Consider the following 25,427-nt stretch of genomic DNA (forward strand, 5'->3'; position numbering starts at 1 on the left):
TACCAACATTCGAATTATAGGCATCCCAGAAGAAGAAGAAAACAAGAAAGGGTCTGTGAAAATATTTGAAGAGGTTCTAGTGGAAAACTTCCCCAACATGGGAAAGGAAATAATTCACCAAGTCCAAGAAGCACAGAGAGTCCCATACAGAATAAACCCAAGGAGAAATACACCAAGACACATATTAATCAAACTAACGACAATTCAACACAAAGAAAAAATATTAAAAGCAGCAAGAGAAAAGCAACAAACAACATATAAGGGAAAACCCATCAGGATAACAGCTGACCTTTCTACAGAAACTCTGCAGGCCAGAAGGGAATGGCAGGATATACTGAAAGTCCTGAAAGAGAGAAACCTACAGCCAAGAATACTTTACCCAGCAAGAATCTCATTCAGATTTGAGGGAGAAATCAAAAGCTTTCCAGACAAGCAAAAGTTAAGAGAATTCAGCACCACCAAACCAGCCTTACAACAAGTGCTAAAGGAACTTCTCTAAGTAGGAAACACAAGAAAAGGAAAACACCTACAAATACAAACCCAAAACAATTAAGAAAATGGTAATTGGAACACACATGTCAATAATCACTTTAAATGTAAATGGATTAAATGCTCCAACCAAAAGACACAGACTAGCTGAATGGATACAAAAACAAGACCCTTCTATATGCTGCCTACAAGAAACCCACTTCAGACCAAGGGATACATATAGACTGAAAGTGAAGGGATGGAAAAAGATATTCCATGCAAATGGAAGTCAAAAGAAAGCTGGAGTAGCAATACTCATATCAGACAAATTAGACTTGAAAGTAAAGACTATTAAAAGAGACAAGGAAGGGCACTACATAATGATCAAGGGATCCATCCAAGAAGAACATATCACAATGGTAAATATCTATGCCCCCAATATAGGAGCACCTCAATACATAAGGCAAATGCTAACAGCTATAAAAGGGGACATCGACAGTAACACAATTATAGTGGGAGACTTGAACACCCCACTTACATCAATGGACAGATCATCCAAACAGAAAATCAATAAAGACACACAAGCTTTAAATGACACATTAGACCATCTCGACTTCATTGATATTTATAGGACATTCCATCCAAAAACGACAGACTACACTTTCTTCTCAAGTGCACACGGAACATTTTCCAGGATAGATCACATCTTGGGTCACAAATCAAACCTCAGCAAATTCAAGAAAATTGAAATCATATCAAGCATCTTCTCAGACCACAACGGCATGAGACTAGATATCAATTACAGGAAAAAAACTGCAAAAAATACAAACACATGGAGGCTAAACAATTCACTATTAAACAACCAAGGAATCACTACAGAAATCAAAGAGGAAATCAAAAAGTATCTAGAAACAAATGACAACGAAAACACAACAACCCAAAACCTATGGGACGCAGCAAAAGCAGTTCTAAGAGGGAAGTTTATAGCAATACAGTCCTACCTTAAGAAACAAGAAAATGATCAAATAAACAACCTAACCTTACACCTCAAACAACTAGAGAAAGAAGAACAAAGAAACCCCAAAGTGAGCAGAAGGAAAGAAATCGTAAAGATCAGAGCAGAAATAAATGAAAAAGAAAGGAAAGAAACCATAAGAAAAATAAATAAAACTAAAAGCTGGTTCTTTGAGAAGATTAACAAAATTGATAAACCATTAGCCAGACTCATCAAGAAAAAAAGGGAGAAGATGCAAATCAACAGAATTAGAAATGAAAAAGGAGAAGTCACAACGGACACCTCAGAAATACAAAACATCATGAGAGACTACTACAAGCAACTATATGCCAATCAATTGGATAACCTGGAAGAAATGGATACATTCTTAGAAAAATACAATCTTCCAAGACTGAACCAGGAAGAAATAGAAACCATGAACAGACCAATCACAAGTATAGAAATTGAGGCAGTGATTAAAAATCTCCCAACACACAAAAGCCCAGGACCAGATGGATTCACAGGCGAATTCTATCAAACATTTAGAGAAGAGTTAACACCTATCCTTCTCAAACTCTTCCAAAATATTGCAGAAGGCGGAACACTCCCAAACTCATTCTATGAGGCTACCATCACCCTGATACCAAAACCAGGTAAAGATGTCACAAAAAAAGAAAACTACAGACCAATATCACTGATGAATATAGATGCAAAAATCCTCAACAAAATACTAGCTAACAGACTGCAACAGCACATTAAAAAAATCATACACCACGATCAAGTGGGGTTTATCCCTGGGATGCAAGGATTCTTCAATATACGCAAATCAATCAACGTGATACATCATATCAACAAATTGAAGGATAAAAACCATATGATCATTTCAATAGATGCAGAAAAAGCTTTTGACAAAGTTCAACATCCATTTATGATAAAAGCTCTCCAGAAAATGGGCATAGAAGGAAATTACCTCAACATCATAAAAGCCATATATGACAAACCAAAAGCCAACATTGTTCTCAATGGAGAAAAACTGGAAGAATTCCCTCTAAGAACAGGAACAAGACAAGGGTGTCCACTCTCACCACTGTTATTCAACATAGTTTTGGAAGTGTTAGCCACAGCAATCAGAGAAGAAAAAGAAATTAAAGGAATCCAAATTGGAAAAGAAGAAGTAAAATTATCACTCTTTGCAGATGACATGATACTATATATAGAAAACCCTAAAGACTCTACCAGAAAACTGCTAGCACTCATTGATGAGTTTAGTAAAGTAGCAGGATACAAAATTAATGCACAGAAATCTCTTGCATTCCTATACACTAACAACGGAGGAGCAGAAAGAGAAATTAAGGAAACTCTCCCATTCACCATTGCAACAGAAAAGAATAAAATACCTAGGAATAAACCTGCCTAAGGAGGCAAAAGATCTGTATGCAGAAAACTTTAAGACATTGATGAAAGAAATCAAAGATGACATAAACAGATGGAGGGATATACCATGTTCCTGGATTGGAAGAATCAACATCGTGAAAATGACTGTACTACCCAAAGCAATTTACAGATTTAATGCAATCCCGATCAGATTACCAATGGCATTTTTCACAGAACTAGAGCAAGAAATCTTACGATTTGTATGGAAACGCAAAAGACCCCGAATAGCCAAAGCAATCTTGAGAAGGAAAAATGGAGTTGGTGGAATCAGGCTTCCTGACTTCAAACTATACTACAAGGCCATAGTGATCAAGACAGTATGGTACTGGCACAAAAATAGAAAGGAAGATCAATGGAACAGAATAGAGAACTCAGAAGTAAGCCCAAACACATATGGGCACCTTATCTTTGACAAAGGAGGCACGAGTATACAATGGAAAAAAGACAGCCTCTTCAATAAGTGGTGCTGGGAAAATTGGACAGCTACATGTAAAAGAATGAAATTAGAACACTTCCTAACACCATACACAAAAATAAACTCAAAATGGATTAAGGACCTACATGTAAGGCCAGACACTATCAAACTCCTAGAGGAAAACATAGGCAGAACACTCTATGACATCCATCAAAGCAAGATCCTTTTGGACCCACCTCCTAGAATCATGGAAATCAAATCAAGAATAAACAAATGGGACCTCATGAAACTTAAAAGCTTTTGCACAGTGAAAGAAACCATAAACAAGACTAAAAGGCAACCCTCAGAATGGGAAAAAATAATTGCCTATGAAACAACGGACAAAGGATTAACCTCCAAAATATACAAGCAGCTCATGCAGCTTCATACCAAAAAAGCAAATAACCCAATCCACAAATGGGCAGAAGACCTAAATAGACATTTCTCCAAAGAAGACATACAGATGGCCAACAAACACATGAAAAGATGCTCAACATCACTCATCATCAGAGAAATGCAAGTCAAAGCCACAATGAGGTATCACCTCACACCAGTCAGAATGGCCATCATCACAAAGTCTGGAAACCACAAATGTTGGAGAGGGTGTGGAGAAAAGGGAAGTCTCCTGCACTGTTGGTGGGACTGTAAGTTGGTACAGCCACTATGGAAAACAATTTGGAGGTTCCTTCAAAAACTACAAATAGAACTACCATATGATCCAGTAATCCCACTCCTGGGCATATACCCAAAGAAAACCATAATCCCAAAAGAAACTTGTACCATAATGTTTATTGCAGCACTATTTACAATAGCCAGGACATGGAAGCAACCTAAATGCCCATCAACAAATGAATGGATACAGAAGATGTGGCATATATATACAATGGAATATTACTCAGCTATAAAAAGGGATGAGATGGAGCTATATGTAATGAGGTGGATAGAACTACAATCTGTCATACAGAGTGAAGTAAGTCAGAAAGAGAAAGACAAATATTGTATGCTAACTCACATATACGGAATCTAAAAATGGTACTGATGAACTCAGTGACAAGAACAGGGAAGCAGATACAGAGAATGGACTGGAGAACTCGAGGTATGGGAGGGGGCGGGGGGTGAAGGGGAAACTGAGAAGAAGTGGGAGAGTAGTACAGACATATATATACTACCAACTGTAAAATAGTCAGTGGGAAGTTGTTGTATAACAAAGGGAGTCCAACTCGAGGATGGAAGATGCCTTAGAGGACTGGGGCAGGGAGGGTGGGGGGGAATCGAGGGGGGGGCGTCAAGGAAGGGAGGGAATATGGGGATATGTGTATAAAAACAGTTGATTGAACCTGGTGTACCCCCCAAAAAAATAAAATAAAATAATAATAAAAAAAAAAATGCAACAGGTTTTTTACATTGATTTTGAATTGTGCAACTTTATTGAATTTGTTAGTCCTAATAGGTTTCTGGTGGAGTCTTTAAGGTTTTCTACATATAATATCTTGTCATCTGTAAATTGTGACAACTTTACTTCTTTCTTCCTTATTTGAATGCCTTTTGTTTCTTTTTCTTGCCTAATTACTATTCCAGGACCTCGACCTCCAATACTATGTTGAATAGAAGTGGTGAGAATGGGCACTCTTGTCTTTTCCTCATTTTAGAGGACAAGCTTTCAGCTTTTTACCATTGAGTATGATGGTAGCTTATATCATCATTGATGTTCATATATGGCCTTTATCATCTTGAGGTATGTTCCCTCTATACCCACTTTGTTGAGAGTTTTTAATCATAAATGAATGTTGAATTTTTTTTTTTTTTGCATCTGTTGAGATGATTGGATGATTTTTATCCTTCATCTTGTTAATGTGATGTATCACACTGATTAATTTGCAGATGTTGAACCATCCTTCCATCCCTGGAATAAATCTCACTAGGTCATGATCTATAATCCTTTTAATGTAATGTAATGTTTAATTTGATTTGCAATATTTTGTTGAAGATTTTTGCACATGTGTTCATTGGAGATGTTGGCCTCTAATTTTCTTTTCTTGTGGCAGCCTTGTCTGGTTTTGGTATCGGGGTAATGCTAACCTCATAAAATGACTTTGAAAGTGCTCCTTTATTTATTTATTTTTTCTAGAAGAGTTTGAGAAGGATTAATAGTAATTATATTTTAAATGTTTGGTGATAGATACACTTTAAAATAGTTTTTGATTTTCTCTCCAGTAAAATCTCTCTCCCCAGAAAAAAATCATAATTACTAATTTATCCTTTTGTCTATGTATGTTTTCATCCATACACACACATGTGCACGCGCGCACACACACACACACACACACACAGGTTTACCAAGCTTCTGTCCACAATCTTATGTCTTTATAGCTTCTTGAGTGAGTGAAAAGTCAAATATAGTTCTCATAAATTAGCATATGTGACAGGGAGATGATAATTCTACTATCATAAGTGCAGAGTGTAAAGAGAAGGCACATTTGAAAGGGAGATATTGAGCTTTGTCTTTGAGTTTCAGTTGCTCCTAAGACATCTAGCAGTTAATAATCTGTGAATATATACACATATCTAAGTCTGGAAATATGTCTGTCTTAGGAGTTACAATTTTAGAGATAGAGTGATAAATATTTATGAAAATAGTGTGAATGAAAACACCTATGTATAAAAATATCCTAAACATCAGAAATGTTTATACCAGGCACCAGTAGCAAAACCCTAAGTTACTTAGGATGTTTATATCAGGCACCAACAAAACCCTAAGATACTTAGGAATTAATTTAACCATATATTTTAAAGATAGTATGGATAAAATTATGAACTTATACTGAAGGAACTATAATTAGATTTAAATCAATTTGCAACATGTATGCATGTTTTTGAAGGTGAGAGTCTACTAAATTGATTTATCAAATTAATGCAATTCCAATGAAAATGTGCAAAACAGGCATTTTTATGACCCTTGAAAGCTGTTTATAACATTAATGTGAAAAAGGAAATGCACACATATTTATTTAAGAAGATCTTATCAAAGAAAATGAGGAGGCAATTAAATTTGCTTTTCCAGGTAGAAAAATATACTAAAAAACAATTGTAATTAAAATAACAGTTATAGATTCCAGACAAACAAGCCACTATTATAGAATAAAGGCTCTAGAAATATATATAAAGAAATATAGTTTAGGATTTAAGTAACATTGAAGTCAATGAGAGGGTTAAATGGACAATTTAATAAATGATGTCATAACAGCTAAATGTACAACTGGCTAAGAAGAGTACAATTGGATCCCTATCTGAAAATACACAATCTTTTGAAGTCTCTATAAATATGATAAAATCTTAGCAGAAATATAGACAAAATATGTGAACACATTATTTACCGAAGGAAGGAATACAAATGGTAAACACACACACACACACACACACGTTTATATATATGAATAAAATAGTAACATTTTAAAGATGGTTTTTGGCTATATAACGATCTTAAAAATATGATTTTGTATGTATCTAAAAGATATATACATAAAATACATAAGAATAAATGTTATATATATATATATATATCTCCTCAGACCTAGCAATTCTACTTTTAGAAGTGTATCTTAAAGAATATTCACACATGGAAGATCACCCAAGACAGCAGAGTAGAAAGACACTGAGCTCATCTCCTCTCAGAAGCACACCAAACCCACAGCTATTTGCAGCACAACCGTCAATGAAAATGACTGGAACCTACAAGAAAAGATCTTCCACAGCTAAAGACATAAAGAAAGAACCACAACAGGCTAGGTTGGAGGGGTGATCTCATGATGTAGTCAAGCCACATGCCACCAGGTGGGTGACCCATAAACAGGAGAATAATTGTACTACATAGGTTCTTGCACAAGTGTGAGAGTTCTGAGCCCCACATCAGGCTCCCTAGCTGGGGGGGTCCTGCACCAGGTGATATGCTACCCAAACCTTTGGCTTTGAAGACAACAGGGCTTAATTTGGAGACTCCAACAGGACTGGGAGAGAGAAACTTCACTCTTAAAGGGTGCACACAAAATCTCACATGCTCTGGGACCCAAGGCAAAAGCCATAATTTGAAAGGATCCTGGGCCAGAACTAACTGTTGGTCTTAGAGAATCTCCCAAAGTGGGGTATGTGTGACTGCGGCTTACCCTGGGGGCATAGACATTGGTGGCAGCCATTCTTGGGAGCCCCTTCTAGCATATAGACAGTGGTGCTAGAGGGCACCATTGTGAAATTCTCTCTCCAGGTCATTAGCTCCAAGACCCAGCCCCACCTAACAGCCTGTAGATGCCAGTACTGGGATGCCTCAGGTCCAACAACCAACTGAGTGGAGACATGTCTTTACCTATCACCAGACAGGCTGCTTGAAAACCTCCTGAGCCCACAGCCACCTATGGTCATAGCACTGCTCACCAGATGTCCCAGAACATAGTTCCAACCACCAGTGGATAGGTGCCAGTCCCAGAATCTCCTGGGCCTTGACCTTGACAACAGGAAGTTTGCTCTAGCCTCAAGACCAGCTTCACCTACCAGGGGCAGACATCAGATATAAGGAAACTACAGTCTCACAGCTGTGGACCCAGCCTGCCCACAGTAAGCCAGGCCCTTCCCTAGGGACAGCTGGACCCTGACCCTGCCAACACAACTTTAGGACACTTTTGGCCCCATACCCATCTGTGTCAGAAACTCCCCTCACCTCCATGCACACCAGCAGTCTGACACCACCTCTGGGATCCTAGGGCCCTGCAATCAGACTCCAAGAATGAGCTCTTCCTGCCAGTAATCTGGCACTAACTCCAGGGCCTGGCTTACCCCACCAGTGGGCAGGCAATAGCCCTGAAGTCTGAAGAACCATGACTCTGCCCACCAGTGAGCAAGCAGGGGCCCCTGGGATTCTACAGTGAGCCAACTCATGACCCCATCCCACTAAAAAGTGGTTAGTAGCCTCCACACAAGGCAGAGACTGGCAATCAATCAAACTGAGCACCAAACAACTATGCAGTCTGTCCACATAGTTAGCCCACCACAACAGAAGGACCCATGCAGTTTTCATGGGGTAACCACTAAAACATATATCTTGGATGATGAGAGGGGAGTGTGCTGCTAGGAAGCAGAGGATGTCTTCTACAGAGGGCCACATCTCCAAGGCTGGGAAACATAAATAACCTACCAGATACATAAAAATGCAAAGAGCAACTTAGGCAAAATGGGGCAATTGAGGAATATGCTTCAGATGAAGGAACAAGATAAAACCCCAGAAGAACTAAGTGAAGTGGAGATAAGCAATATACCCTAGAAAGAGTTCAGGATAGTGATCATAAAAATGATCAAAAAACTCGGGAGATGGGGCTTCCCTGGTGACTCAGTGGTTAAGTATCCACCTGCCAATGCAGTGACGTAGGTTCAATTCCTGGGCTGGGAAGATCCCACATGCTGCAGAGCAACTAAGCCTGTGTGCCACAACTACTGAGCCTGTGCTCTAGAGCCTGTGAGCCACAACTATTGAGCCCACATGCTGCAACTATTGAAGCCCACGTGCCTAGAGCCTGTGCTCCGCAACAAGAGAAGCCACAAGATGAGGAGACCACACACCACAACAAAGAGTAGCTCCACTCACCACAACTAGAGAAAGCCCGTGCACAGCAACAAAGACCCAATGAAGCCAAAAATAAATAAATAAATAAATAATAAAATAAATCTTTAAAAAAAAAAAGCTCAGGAGAAAAATGGATGCACAGAGCAAGAAGTTAGAAGTTTTTAAGAAAATTAGGAAATATAAAATGAACCAAACAGAGCTTAAGAATGAAATAACTGAAATGATAAATACACTAGAAGGAACCAACTAGACTTAATGATACAGAGGGACAAATCAATGAGCTGGAAGACAGAGTAGTGGAAATCACTCAAGTTGAATGGAAAAGAAAAAGAATAAAAAGAAATGAGGACAGTTTAAGAGACCTGTGGGACTACATCGAGTATACTAACATTCATATTATAAGTTTCCCGAAAGGAGAAGAAAGAGAGAAAGGGGCAGAAAACATACTAAGACAAAATAGCTGAAAACTTCCCTATCCTGGGAAAAGAAACAATCATCCAAGTCTGGCAAGTGTAGAGAGTCCCAAGCAGGATCAACCCAAAGAGGAACACACTGAGATGCATTGTAATTAAAATGGCAAAAATTAAAGATAAGAAGAGAATATCAAAAACAACAAGGGAAAAACAACAAATAACATATAAAGAACTCCCATAAGGCTATCAGCTGAATTTTTAGCAGAAACTCTACAAGCCATAAGGGAGTGGCATGATGCATTTAAAGTGATGAAAAGGAAAGAACTACAACCAAGAATACTCTGCCCATTAAGGTTCTAATTCAGATTTGATGAACAAATCAAAAGCTTTACAGACAAGCAAAAACTAAGAGTTCAGCACAACCAAACTAGCTTTATAAAAAATGTTGAAGGAAATTCTCAAAGTGAAAATGAAAAGGTTAAACTGGAAACATGAAAATCACAAAATGGGAAAGCTCATCATTAAAGGCAAACATACAGTAAAGGTAGGAAATCATTCACACACAAAGCTAGTAGAGAAATTGAAATAAAAAAGTAGTAAAATCATCTATATCCATAATAAACAGTTAAGGGATGCACAAAGTAATTAGATGCAAAATATGATATCAAAAACAGTGGTCATGACTTGAAGAGAGTTCCTAATGCAGGGTTGTTAAAGTGCCTTTGAAATTAAGAGATCAGCAACTTAAAATAATCCCATATGTATGGAGAGTGCTATATAAAATCCTTATGGTAACCACAAACCAAAAATTTATATTGGATACAGACATGGAAAAGAAAAAAGTCCAAACATAAAACTAAAGATAGTCATAAAATCACAAGAAAAGAGAGTGAAAGAAGAAGAAAAGAAAAAAAAGTATAAAATAACCCCAAAATAATTAACAAAATGGCAATAAGAACTTATATATTGGTAATTATCTTAAATGTAAATAGGCTAAATGATCCAATTAAAAGACATAGAGTGGCTGAATGGATACAAAAACAAGACGTGTATATGCTTCCTGCAAGAGTCTTATTTCAGACTTAAGATACACACTAACTGAAAATGAGGATATGGAAAAAGGTATTTCATTCAAATGGAAATCAAAGGAAAGACAGGATAGCAGTACTTATATCATATAAAATAGACATTAAAATAAAGACTGTTATGGGAACACTACACATGATCAAGGGATCAATCCAAGAAGAAGGTATAACAATTGTAAATATATATGCTCCCAACATAGAAGCACCTAAATACATAAAGATAATATTAATGGACATAAAGGGAGAAATTAACAGACACACAATAATAGTAGGGGACTTTAACATTCCACTTACTTCAATGGATAGATCATCCAGACAGAAAATTAATAAGGAAACACAGGCCTTAAATGATACATTAGATCAAGTGGACACAGTTCATATTTATAGAGCATTTCATCCAAAAACAGCAGAATACAAACATTCTTTTCAACTGTGAATGAAACATTCCCTAGGATAGATCACAAAGCAAGCTTAAGTATATTTAAGAAAATTGAAATCGTATCAAGCATCTTCTCTAACCAGAAAGATATGAGACTAGAAATCAATTACAAGAAAAAAAAATTGGAAAAAACACTAATATGTGGAGGCTAAACAATATGATACTAAACACTGAAGAAATCAAAGAGGAAATCAAAAAATACCTCTCTAGGTAAATGAAAATAAAAATATGACAATCCAAACCCCATGGGACACAGCAAAAGCAGTTTTAAAAGGGAAGTTTATAGTGATGCAAGCTTACCTTAGGAAATGAGAAAAATCTCAAATAAGCAACATAACCTTACACCTTAAGTAACTAGATAAAGAGAAACAAACAAAACCCAAAGTTAGCAGAAGGAAAGAAATCATAAAGATCAGAGCAGAAATAAATGAAATACAGACTAAAAAAATGGAAAAGGTCAATGAAAATAAAAGCTGGTTTTTTGAAAAGATAAACAAAATTGATAAACCTTTAGTGAGACTCATCAAGATAAAAAGAGAGGATCCAAATCAATAAAATCAGAAATGAAAAAAGAGAAATTACAACTGACACCACAGAAATACAAAATATCATGAAACTACAATGAACAGCTATATGCCAATAAAATGGACAACCTGAAGAAATTTACAAATTCTTAGAAAGGTACAATCTCCCTAGACTTAACCAAGAAGAAATAGAAAATGTGAATGGACCAATTACAAATACTGAAATTGAATCTATTATTTAAAAATGCCCAACAAATAAAAGTCCAGGACCAGATGGCTTCACAGGTGAATTCTACCAAACATTTAGAGAATCAACACTTATACTTCTCAAATTGTTTCAAAAGATTGCAAAAGAAGTAACATGTCCAAACTCATTCTATGAGGTCACCATTACCCTGATACCTAAATCACACAAAGATATCACACACACACACACAAAAATTATAGGCCAATATCACTGATGAACATAGATGCAAAAATTCTCAACAAAATATTAGCAAATGAAATCCAGCAATAGACTAGAAGGATCATAGTCTATGAGCAAGTGGGATTTATCCCAGAGGATTTTTTCATTATCCATTAATCAATCAATATGATACACCAACTTAACAAATTGAAGAAAAAAAACCATACGATCATCTTAATAGATGATAGATAAAAGCTTTTGACAAAATTCAATATTAATTTATGGTAAAAATCTCTCTAGGAAGTAAGCAAAGAGGGAATATATCTTAACATAGTAAAGGTTGTATATGACAAACACTCAGCTAACATCATAGTCAATGGTGAAAAACAAAGCTTTTCCTCAAAGATCAGGAATAATACAAGGATGTCCAGTCTCATGGCCTTTATTCAAAATAGTATTGAAAATCCTAGCCACAGAAATCAGGGAGAGGAGGTGGGAGATGGTAGAGCTGAAGGATCATCAGCAATAGGAGACCTAGCAGTACCATCTACACCACCACTGCTTTTACACTTACTTCTGGATGTCTTGAGCTCGAAATAAAGATACTGTACTACTTTACTCCGTATAGTACTATACAGTAAAGTATGCAAAAGCACAACCATTTATAGAGGATGTACATACATAACAATGTATACCAGACACATGACCTTACTTATGTGATTGGACATGAGAACACATGTCTACATCTTTGAAAGTTCACAACTTGAAGGTTTGTAGGTAGGGGACTTACTGTAAAACCAATAACTATGTAATATTTTTGTATGGTGACATGGTAACTAGACTTGTAATCATTTTGAAATGTGTAGAAATATTGAATCACCATGTTGTGTAACAGGAACTAGCACCATGTTATAGGCCAATTATACTTCAAAAACAAACAAATAAATAAGTAAACAAGCTCAGAAAAAGAGAGCAGATTTGCGGTTACCAGAAGTGGGTGGTGAGGGGAGGGGAATTGGATGAAGGCAGTCAAAAGGTAGAAACCTCCAGTTATAAGATAAATAAGTACTAGGGAAGTAATGCATAGCATGGTAAGTATAATTAACACTGTTGTATGTTATATACGAAGGTTATTAAGAGAGTAAATCCTGAGTGCTCACCACAAGGAAATTTTTTTTTCTTTAAGTTTGTGTGAGATGATGGATGTTCACTAAACTTATTGTGATAATCATTTTGTGATGTAAGTCAAATAATTATGTTGTACACCTTAAACTTATATAATGCCGTATATCAATAATATACCAATAAAGCTGGAAGAAATTTAAAAAAAGAATACCTTAGTTTGCCAACGTTCAAGTATCACTCCACTCAGGATATCCCTAAAATTTCAGAAGCAAAGAAATAGTTTTCTTCTTTCCCTTGACAGGATTTAGCGACAGAGTTTCTAGGAGTCCTGGTCTAGTATAGTGAGTCCCACTTGTTTAAATACTGGATTTTAAACATTTATCATGTGTCTAACTATTGGATAAATTGGCATACTAAATGTTAGTAGAAGTGCCATGCTGGATTTTAAGGGTCTTAAAAATATATACCTCACTTGGAAACCAAATTCTTATCATTATTTTGTAATGAAAGTGGAGTGACATAATAAAGGTTGTATATGACAAACACTCAGCTAACGTCATAGTCAAGTGTTTGTCATATACAACTTTTATTATGTTAGAAAGTGGAAATTTCTAGAACTTAAGTGTATTGCAAACTCAATAAATGTTAGCTGTTTTTATTTAAAACCAAAAAAAAAAGGTACTAATAAACATCAAATGATGGCTAGCTTACAGAGACATCAGATCACTCATACATTTTGGTGCGAAAGGTAAACATTATAGCCGCTCTGGAAAAAAGTTTGGTAATTTCTTTTTTTTTTTTTAAGATTTATTTTTCTATTATTTATTTTATTAATTTTTTTGGCTGTGTTGGGTCTTTGTTGCTGTGCATGGGAGAGCAGGGGCTACTCCTCTCTGCAGTGCACGGGCTTCTCAATGTAGTGCCTTCTCTTGTTGTGGAACATAGGCTCTAGGTGTACAGGCTTCAGTAGTTGCGGTGTGTGGGCTCAGTAGTTGTGGCACATGGACTTAGTTGCTCCATGGCATGTGTGATCTTCCCAGCCCAGGGCCTGAACCCACGTGCCCTGCATTGCCAGGTGAATTCTTAACCACTGTGACACCAGGGAAGCCCTGGTAATTTCTTATAAAATTAAACTTGCAATTATCATAAAACCTACCAATTGCAATCTTAAGCACTTACCCCAGAGAAATGAAAACTTATGTTCACAGAAAAGTCTATACATAAATATGCATATCAGTTTTATTTATAATAGCCCAACCCTAGAAACACCCCAAATGTCCTTCACAAGGTGAATGGTTAGCCAGCTGTCATACATCTATACCTTGGAATACCACTCAGCAATGACTATTGATACATGCAGTAAACTTGGACGGTTCTCCAGAGAATTAAGGCAAGTGAAAACAGTCACATCAAAAAACATCTTACATGGGGATATGTGTATAAATGCAGCTGATTGACTTTGGTGTACCTCAAAAACTGGTACAAGAGTGTAAAGCAATTATATTCCAATTAAAAAAAAGTCTTACTGTATGACTTCATGCATATAATAATTCTGAAATAACACAATTTTAGAAGTGGAACTCTGTTGATCAATGGTTTACAGGGTTTATATATGGGTCAGGACAGAGTTTATGTGGTTATAAAAGGGCAACATGGAGGATGCTTGCAATGGTGGAACAGTTCAGTATGTTGACTTTTTTGGTGCCCACACTTTCTCTCCAGCCCCACAAATATATACCATGAGTCCAGGTAAAACTAAGGAGTCTGAATAATGTTGGTGAATTGACCAATGTCAACATCCCAGTTGTGATATTGTAACATGATTTTGCTAAATGTCACCATTGTGGGAAACTGAATAAGAGTATATGAGATCTCTCTGTTTTATTATTTCTTACAACTGCTTGTGAATTTACAAGTATTTAAATAAAAATTTCAAAAAAAAAGTATTGATATGAAGTACATGCTGTCATTGGAAGCATACAACTTGATATTTAAAAGTTCCATCCATGGAAAACAAACTTAAGTTTAACTAAAATTTTTGAAACTGATTTATTTAGAACTCTTACAGAACTTTGATAATAAGCATGTCCCACTGCTTTTTATTTTATTATAATTTTATAATTTTAAGAACAAGTAATAATTGTTTACAAGCCTCATATAAACATGCCCACATCCATTCTACTTTGCTCCTATGTGACAACCCAAAACCCTTGGGGCTCAATATGTTTTGGGACTTAAAGTTTTATCAGATGGTAGAAAGGGAATATGAGACATATAACATACATTGAATATCTTCCCTGGAGAAGTCTGAGCTAGAACCAGGAATAAAACACATTGGTATTTCTGCATAAAATATGCTGCGTACTAAAAGAAATAAATAAACCATAAAGAATCTCAGGGAAATTCAGTATGCTTTTGAACTTGTGTTATTAATTTCTATCTGTGCAATGGGAGGGAAAAAATTTTGGAAACCATGGAGGTCAGAAGTTTCTGCAACAGAGAACCCTGTAACATATTCCAGACAATAAACAGAAACAGAACAGAAGAGAAATAGCATGGAGCTCCCAATGATGGGGTTACTTCTGAGAAGTCAGGTTTCTACTGAGATTTTCAATGGAATGGTCTTAGTTCATCTGAAATTGGATCCAATTTCTAGAGAACAGATTATTTCAGGGTAGTAATGTGTGAAAATGTTAGTAATCATGACAACATCCAATTGAAGAAATAGTTTTGCTAGATCACTTTGTAAACCATCTTTCAGGGAACAAGATGTAAAAACTATTCCTAAATTACATAAGATCATTCAGTCCATTTAAGGAGCTACTACTCAAAATTCATTGAAAAATCTTTCAACCATTATCCAACTATGCCCCCTTTTTTTAGAACCATATAATCTCATGTGCAGTCAAAATTTCAGATAAATCTATCATCCTGAAATTTCCCCAGTGTATACACTTCAGAAATAATTATTTTCTCTGAGACGTACTTTGGCCTAGTAACAAAAGGATTTTAACACAGAGAAGTGGGGGCTTCCAAAGCAACTGGACAAGCTGTGCAGCACTGATTATGGGACTACACAGCCAATCCTTTCACCTCACAGCACCAACATCGGTGTTTCCTAAGGTCACATGAGGGCAGCTGCAACCTCACATTTCTCATCTACCTGGCTGCAACTGTCCCCCAGGAAGACTGGCCTCATATTCATCTCCACATTACAAATCTCACACAAGTCCTTTTCATTAGTTGACTCTAACCCAGAACCATGCCAGGAAAGGGATTCAGAAGCTGTAGTTTGTAGATCCTTGCTGTCTCATTTGTGTCACCAACAGTTCAATTCTCTCTTTTCTCTAACAGTTGCAAACATGCAAAAATCTTCATTATGTATGAAACACAGACAGATGTCCGTGAGTTCCTTCTCCTTGGCACTATTTTTTTTAATATATACAATAACAGACATGGCCTTCTAGGGATAGAGTTGCCCAACTACTCTGCTGAACTCTCCTGAGACTATATGTCTGCAGGTGAAAGACGTGTTGTCACAGATGTCCAAACCCCTTCCCTCACCGGTGGAGGCAAGGCTGTCTACACCTGTCAGGCCACATGCTTGATGACATAATGTCCTCTAAACTCGATTAGTCCAGTAATTTTTCAGAAACTGAGCTTTTCCTGACACACCGACCATGGTGCAATTGATATTCAATAAATAGAATAATTCTTACATTCCCAATACTTAATTTCTATCATGGTTATACTTTCCAACTCAAAATTAGCAACATTTTAGAACATAATAATATTTTTATAGTTCACATTCTCATTATGTAATTTCTGGAAATTCTATTTTATGATGCTCTCTAGGCTATTATAATTCTCTGTGGGTCATTATCCTCAAATAAATTTACCCATTCTCAATTACTTTTCTTAGATATATCTAGAAAAATATACATCTGGATAAAAGAATAAAAAGATTGGGAAAATAATTGGGTTAAAGTGATGACACTTGAGGGAAATCTCATAATTTTTCTTTATTTTCATAATGTTTGTCTGTTATATTTTTTTTAAGGAATAGGAAAATTTGTACTATGAGGGTGAGTCAAAAATTATCCACACTCTGGCTGTGGAATTTATAGAAGCTTTAATATAACCAGAGTGAGGATAATTTTTGACTCACCCTCGTACACTTGCATTATACAAGAAAGTGAAAAATGCATTTATCCAAAAACAAGACATTGTCTCCATCAGTAATCTTTCTAATTGTGTGTTCTTTGTTTTAATTAAAAGCACTGTTGATTGGAAAAAGAATCCCCCACATACTGTTAGCTAAGCAAGAACAATCTTCCTTTAAAGAATCTGTAATATATGAGCGTGTATTAGTCTCTGCACAGATGCAATTTTTTTTCCAATTTATTACCAGTCTTGGGCAGAAAACTAATGTATTGAATCGGGAGAGCAACAGAAAATAATTATGTGTTCCCCTTCTGAGACTGGGGCCAACTGAAATATAGGACAAAAGACACATTGAGATCAAAACATCAGTCTTATTACTAATAAAAATGCTATTAAAAGGAGAGGGTGGCTTTTTATTTTCAAACAGTTGGGCTTAAACAACTGTGTATACACACACACACACACATACACACACACACAGATACACACAATAAAATACTGCTCAGGAATAAAAAGGAATGAAATAATGCCATTTGCAGCAACATGGATGCAACTAGAGATTATCATACTAAGTAAAGTAAGTCAGAAAGAGAAAGACAAATATGGTATGATATAACTCATATGTGGAATCTAAAACATGACATAAATGAACCTATCTACAAAACAGAAATAGACTCCTCATGGACATGGAGAACAGACTTCTTGTTGCCAAGGTGGAGGGGGTTGGGTGAGAAATGGAGTGGGATGTTGGGGTTAGCGGATGTAAGCTATTATATATGTTGATAGAATGGATAAACAATAGGGTCCTACTGTGTAGCACAGAGAAATAACTATATTCAATATCCTATGATTAAACCATAATGGAAAAGAATATAGTTAAAAAAGAATGCACATGTATTTATATATATATTTAAAACTGAATCAGTTTGCTGTAAAGCAGAAATTAACACAACATTGTTTGTTAATATTTGTTACCAAGAGTAGTGCATGTGTGACAACAGTGGGAGGAGGGGGGATGTAAAGGATTGTAAACATATTGATGATTGAAAAGAGTCATCCAAATATATTGGTTGTTATTTCAAAGAGAAAATAAAAAATTGATCCAGTGGTCCTGAAAATGTACCAGTCACTATACATACTATTAATAGTAAGCTAAGATTAAATCTAAATATTAAGGGGGAAATATTCAAATTATAGGAATACAGAAGTGTACGAAATTAAATTAAAATGCAATAAAGAACTGTTTTAGATTTGTCTCCAAACCAATGTCATCAAGAACACATAAAAGAAGCAGCAGAATATTAATGTTAGTGGATTCAAAGAATAAATGTGCACAATTGACAATGGAATGGAAAGAACATTAAATGAAGTAAAACACATAGCTCTCCTTGTTGAGAACTGTTTACTAAAGACTTTCTTCTTTGGGTTGCATGAAATAAGTGAAGGGGATTAAGAGGTACAGACCTCTAGGTGGATAATAAATACATCATGAGGATATGATGCACAGCATAAGGAATATTGTCAATAATATTGCAATAACTTTGTATGGGGACAGATGTTTACTAGATTCATCATGGCGATCATTTCATGATGAATGCAAAACATCGAATCATTATGAAGTACACCTGAAAAATTCTTATAAACAGAAAACTAAAAATTAAATTAGAATGGGCATCATCAGAAAATCTAGAAACAATAAATGCTGGAGAGGATGTGGAGAAAAGGGAACGCTCTTGCACTGTTGGTGGGAATGTAAATTGATACAGCCACTATGGAGAACAGTATGGAGGTTCCTTGCAAAACTAAAAATAGAACTACCATATGACCCAGCAATCCCACTCCTGGGCATATACCCAGAGAACACCATAATTCAAAAAGACACATGCACTCCAATGTTCATTGCAGCACTATTTACAATAGCCAGGACATGGAAGCAACCTAACTGTCCATCAACAGATAAATGGATAAAGAAGATGTGGTACATACATACAATGGAATATTACTCAGCTGTAGAAAGCAATGAAACTGGGACATTTGTAGAGACATGGATGGGCCTAGAGACTGTCATACAGAGTGAAGTGAGTCAGAAAGAGAAAAACAAATACTGTATAGTAACACATATATGTGGACTACAGAAAAATGGTACAAATCAACCAGTTTGCAAGGCGGAAATAGAGACATAGATGTAGAGAACAAACATATGGACACCAAGTGGGGAAAGCGGGGAGGGTTAAGGGGGAAATGAATTGGGAGACTGTGATACCAAATTGCACACTCTAAATATATGCAGTTTATTGTAAAAAATAAAAAAAAATAAAAAGGTAAAAAAAAGCCTCACAACATTGTAAAGCAACTATACATCAATAAAAAATTATAAATAATAAATAAATAAATAAATAAATAAATAAATAAATAAATAAATAGCTGGCCTCCCACGTGTATTTACTTTCTTGTCATTCAGTTGTCAATTTGGATCACAATTCCTTAGAGATCCCTTACTTGACTGTTCAATCAAAAGTATCCACCCAGAACATCTCCAATGCACTACATTATTTTAGCACTTTGTACACTTAGAGCTATATGATACGTTTAATGTTCGTTTGATTTTTGCCTCTTCCTCTTGATTAAATACAAATTCTGTAAGAGCAAGAAGCCTTGCATGCCTTGTCCTTTGCTCAATTACTAGCTTACAGAACACTGCCGGGCACAAAGCAGGTGCCTGAAAAAGTTTAACAGGTTATAAAAGAGTTTACCTCTGTTTCTACCCTCACCAGTACCAACCATGTGGAAGAGAATGGTACTATTTGCTGCTTCATGAAGTTTAAACCACTAGAGAATGAGAATAATTGAAATAAGGAAAGGGTATAAGAATTATTCCAAACATTCTAAAAAATTAAATGAGCTTAGACTTTTATTAGAACAAAAAGGGATTTTAATATCAAGTGTATATATATTTTTTAAGAACTTTTATTAAGATACAGTTAACATACAATTAACTGCATATATTTAGAGTGTACAATTTGGTATCCCAATCTCCCAATTCATTCCCCCCCAACCCTCCATGCTTTCCCCACTTGGTGTCCATATGTTTGTTCTCTACATCTGGGTCTCTATTTCCGCCTTGCAAACTGGTTGATTTGTACCATTTTTCTATATTCCGCATATATGTGTTACTATATGGTATTTGTTTTTCTCTTTCTGACTCACTTCACTCTGTATGACAGTCTCCAGGTCCATCCATGTCTCTACAAATGTCCCAGTTTCATTGCTTTCTACAGCTGAGTAATATTCCATTGTATGTATGTACCACATCTTCTTTATCCATTTATCTGTTGATGGACAGTTAGGTTGCTTCCATGTCCTGGCTATTGTAAATAGTGCTGCAATGAACATTGGAGTGCATGTGTCTTTTTGAATTATGGTGTTCTCTGGGTATATGCCCAGGAGTGGGATTGCTGGGTCATATGGTAGTTCTATTTTTAGTTTTGCAAGGAACCTCCATACTGTTCTCCATAGTGGCTGTATCAATTTACATTCCCACCAACAGTGCAAGAGCGTTCCCTTTTCTCCACATCCTCTCCAGCATTTATTGTTTCTAGATTTTCTGATGATGCCCATTCTAACCGGTGTGAGGTGATACCTCATTGTAGATTTGATTTGCATTTCTCTAATAATTAGTGATGTTGAGCAGTTTTTCATGTGCCTCTTGGCCATCCATATGTCTTCTTTGGAGAAATGCCTATTTAGCTCTTCTGTCCAGTTTTTGATTGGATTGCTTGCTTTTTTTATATTGAGCTGGATGAACTGTATATATATTTTGGAAATTAGTCCTTTGTCTTTTGACTCATTTGCAAATATTTTCTCCGATTCTGAGGGTTATCTTTTCATCTTGCTTATAGTTTCCTTTGCTGTGCAGAAGCTTTGAAGTTTCATTAGGTCCCACTTATTTATTTTTGTTTTTATTTCCATTATTCTAGGGGGTGGATGAAAGAAGATCTTACTGTTATTTACATCAAAGAGTGTTCTTCCTAAGTTTTCCTCTAGGAGTTTTATAGTGTCTGGCCTTACATTTAGGTCTTTTATCCATTTGGAGTTTATTTTTGTGTATGGTGTTAGGGAGTGTTCTAATCTCATTCTTTTACATGTAGCTGTCCAGTTTTCCCAGGACACTTATTGAAGAGGCTGCCTTTTCTCCATTGTATATCCTTGCCTCCTTTGTCATAGATTAGTTGACCATAGTTTATCTCTGGGCTTTCTATCCTGTTCCATTGATCTATATTTCTGTTTTTGTGCCAGTACCATACTGTCTTGATCACTGCAGCCTTGTAGTATAGCCTGAAATCAGGAAGTCTGATTCCACCAACTCTGTCTTTCCTTCTCAAGATTGCTTTGGCTATTTGGGGTCCTTTGCATTTCCATACAAATCATAAAATTTCTTGTTCTAGTTCTGTGAAAAAAGTCATTGGTAATTTGATTGGGATTGCATTGAATGGGTAAATTGCTTTGGGTAGTATAGTCATTTTCACAATGTTGATTCTTCCAATCCAAGAACATGGTATGTCCCTCCATCTGTTTGTGTCATCTTTGATTTCTTTCCTTAGTGTCTCATAGTTTTCTGAGTGTGAGTCTTTTGCCACCTTGGTTAGGTTTATTCCTAGGTATTTTATTCTTTTTGTTGCAATGGTGAATGGGATTGTTTCCTTAATTTCTCTTTCTGATCTTTCATTGTTAATGTATAGAAATGCAAGAGATTTCTGTGTGTTAATTTTGTATCCAGCAACTTTACCTAATTTGTTGATTAGCTCAGGTAATTTTCTGGTGGCATTTTTAGGATTTTCTAGGTATAATATCATCTCATCTGTGAACAGTGACAGTTTTACTTCTTTTCCAATTTGGATTCCTTTTATTTATTTTTTTCCCTTTGATCACTGTAGCAAGGACTTCCAAAACTATGTTGAATAGTAATGGCGAGAGTGGACATCCTTGTATTGTGCCTGATCTTAGAGGGAATACTTTCAGATTTTCACCATTGAGAATGATGTTGGCTGTGGGTTTGTCATATATGGCCTTTATTATGTTGAGGTAGATTCCCTCTGTGCCCACCTTCTGGAGAGATTTTATCATAAATGGGTGTTGAATTTTGTCAAAAGCTTTTTTTGCATCTATTGAGATGATCATGTGGTTTTTATCCTTCAGTTTATTAATATGGTGTATCACATTGATTGATTTGGGTATATTGAAGAATCCTTGCATTCCAGTGATAAACCCCACTTGATCATGGTGTATGACCCTTTTAATGTGTTGTTGGGTTCTGTTGCTAGTATTTTGTTGAGGATTTTTGCATCTAAATTCATCAGTGATATTGGTCTGTAGTTTTCTTTTTTTTGTTGTTGTATCTTTGTCTGATTTTGGTATCAGGATGATGGTGGCCTCATAAAATGAGTTTGGGAGTGTTCCTTCCTCTGCAATGTTTTGGAAGAGCTTGAGAAGGATGGGTGTTAGGTCTTCTCTAAGTGTTTGATAAAATTCACCTGTGAATCCATCTGGTCCTGGACTTTTGTTTGTTTGGAGATTTTTAATCACAGTTTCAATTTCATTACTTGTGATTGGTCTGTTCATATTTTCTATTTCTTCCTGATTCAGTCTTGGAAGGTTATACCTTTCTAAGAATCTGTCCACTGCATCCAGGTTGTACATTTTATTGGCATATACTTGCTTGTAGTAGTCTCTTATGGTGCTTTTTATTTCTGCAGTGTCCGTTGTAACTTCTCCTGTTTCATTTCTAATTTTATTGATTTGAGTCCTCTCTCTTTTTCTTGATGAGTCTTGCTAGAGGTTTATCAATTTTATTTATCTTCTCAAAGAACCAGCTTTTAGTTCTATTGATTTTTGCTATTCTTTTTCTTTGTCTCTATTTCATTTTTTTCTGCTCTGATCTTTATGATTTCTCTCCGTCTACTAACTTTGGGTTTTGTTTGCTCTTCTTTCTCTAGTTTCTTTAGGTGTAAGCTTAGATTGTTTCTTTGGGATTTTTCTTGTTTCTTGAGGTAGAATTGTACTGCTATAAACTTCCCTCTTAGAACTGCCTTTGCTTCATCTCATAGGTTTTGGGTTGTTGTGTTTTCATTGTCATTTGTCTCTAGGTATTTTTTTATTTCCTCTTTGATTTCTTCAGTGATCTCTTGGTTATTTAGGAGCATATTGTTTAGCCTCCACGTGTTTGTGTTTTTTAGTTTTTTTTCCAGTAATTGATTTCTAATCTCATAGCCTTGTGGTCAGAAAAGATGCTTGATACAATTTCAATTTTCTTGAATTTACCAAGCCTTGATTTATGACCCAAAATATGATCTATCCTGGACAATATTCCATGTGCACTGGAGAAGAATGTGTAATCTGCGGTTTTTGGGTGTAATGCCCTGTAGATATCTCTTAAATCCAGCTGATTTATTGTGCCATTTAAAGCTTGTGTTTCCTTATTAATTTTCTGTATGGATGATTTGTCCATTGGTGTAAGTGGAGTGTTAAGGTCCCCCACTATGATTGTGTTACTGTCTATTGCCTCTTTCATAGTTGTTAGCACTTACCTTACATATTGAGGTGCTCCTATATTGGGTGCATATATATTTATAATTGTTATCTCCTCTTCTTGGATGGATCCCTTGATCTTTATGTAATGTCCTTTCTTGTCTCTTGTAACACTTTTTATTTTAAAGTCTATTTTATCTGATATGCGTATTGCTACTCCAGCTTTCTTTTGACTTCCATTTACATGGAATATATTTTTCCATCCCCTCACTTTCAGTCTGTATGTGTCTCTAGGTCTGAAGTGAGTCTCTTGTAGACAGCATATATATAGGTCTTGTTTTTGTATCCATTCAGCCAGTCTGTGTCTTTTGGTTGGTGCATTTAGTAAATTTACATTCAAGGTGATTATCGAGATGTATGCTCCTGTTACCATTTTCATAATTGTTTTGTTGTTGTTTCTGTAGGTCCTTTTCTTCTCTTATGTTTCCCTCTTAGAGAAGTTCCTTTAGCATTTGTTGTAGGGCTGGTTTGGTGGTGCTGAATTCTCTTAGCTGTTGCTTGTCTGTAAAGCTTTTGATTTCTCTGTCAAATCTCAATGAGATCCTTGCTGGGTAGAGTATTCTTGGTTGTAGGTTCTTCCCTTTCATTACTTTAAATATATTGTGCCACTCCCTTCTGGCTTGTAGAGTTTCTGCTGAGAAATCAGCTGTTATCCTGATGGGAGTTCCCGTGTATGTTATTTGTCATTTTTCCCTTGTTGCTTTTGATAACATTTCTCTGTCTTTAATTTTTATCAATTTGACTACTCTATGTCTTGGTGTGTTTCTCCTTGGGTTTATCCTGCCTGGGACTCTCTGCAGTTCCTGGACTTGGGTAGCTATTTCCTTTCCCATGTTAGGGAAGTTTTCAACTATACTTTCTTCCAATATTTTCTCAGGTCATTTCTCTCTCTCTTGATCTTGATCCTCTCTCACTCAAGTGTATATTTTAGATGCCTTAAACCATCTCTGAATCCCATTGTTTGTGCTGTTAGGTGGTATTCAGAACACAATAGTGTCATTTCTTCTTCAGTGCAAAGGCTCACATATTTTAAACATGTTGACTAAGGAAATGTGATCAAAATTGGAAGGATCAAAGTATCCCATTACTCCAGCTGTGATCTTTTTACTCTTTCTCATATTCTGATTAGCAATCAATTTCAGGAATTAGCTAACAATCATTTTTCTGTTTCCTAGTGAACATTGCAAGTTATGCTGAATTCCCCTCCATTCACAGGAAAAATAATGATGATGTAGTTGAAAAAAATACTTCAATTCCACCAAGATATAGTAGTCCTATTCTTCATAGTTCCTCTTCTTACAGCTATAAAATCTTTGACTTAACACAACAACAGGAACAATCAGACTCTAAGAAGTGGAAAGAAGAAGGTGGACAGTCTAGGAAATTCAGAACATGCAAACTACAGGACAGTGAGTTCCTTCAGCTTCCTTATTGGTTCCCATATATCCCAGACAGGATTCTGCAGAAACCACCAACATGGAACCTCCAAAAGGCATAAGAAAGCTCCATGAAAAGCCTGTTTCCCCCAGCCAAATGACTGAGAAAAGGATGGCCTAACAATAGAAAACCAACAGAAAATATACTCCTAGCTCTGTGGTTTCATGAAGTTGATCTTTTAGGGGGTTGATCTTCTACCCCAGCCAAATCCCATGGGAGAAGTGGTTCTCTGATTCTTCTGCAAGGCATATGGAGGTGTTCAAAGATGGATCAGGTAGCAGATTATTCATT

This window comes from Hippopotamus amphibius, chromosome 2, assembly GCF_030028045.1.
Source record: "Hippopotamus amphibius kiboko isolate mHipAmp2 chromosome 2, mHipAmp2.hap2, whole genome shotgun sequence".
Lineage (NCBI taxonomy): Eukaryota > Metazoa > Chordata > Mammalia > Artiodactyla > Hippopotamidae > Hippopotamus > Hippopotamus amphibius.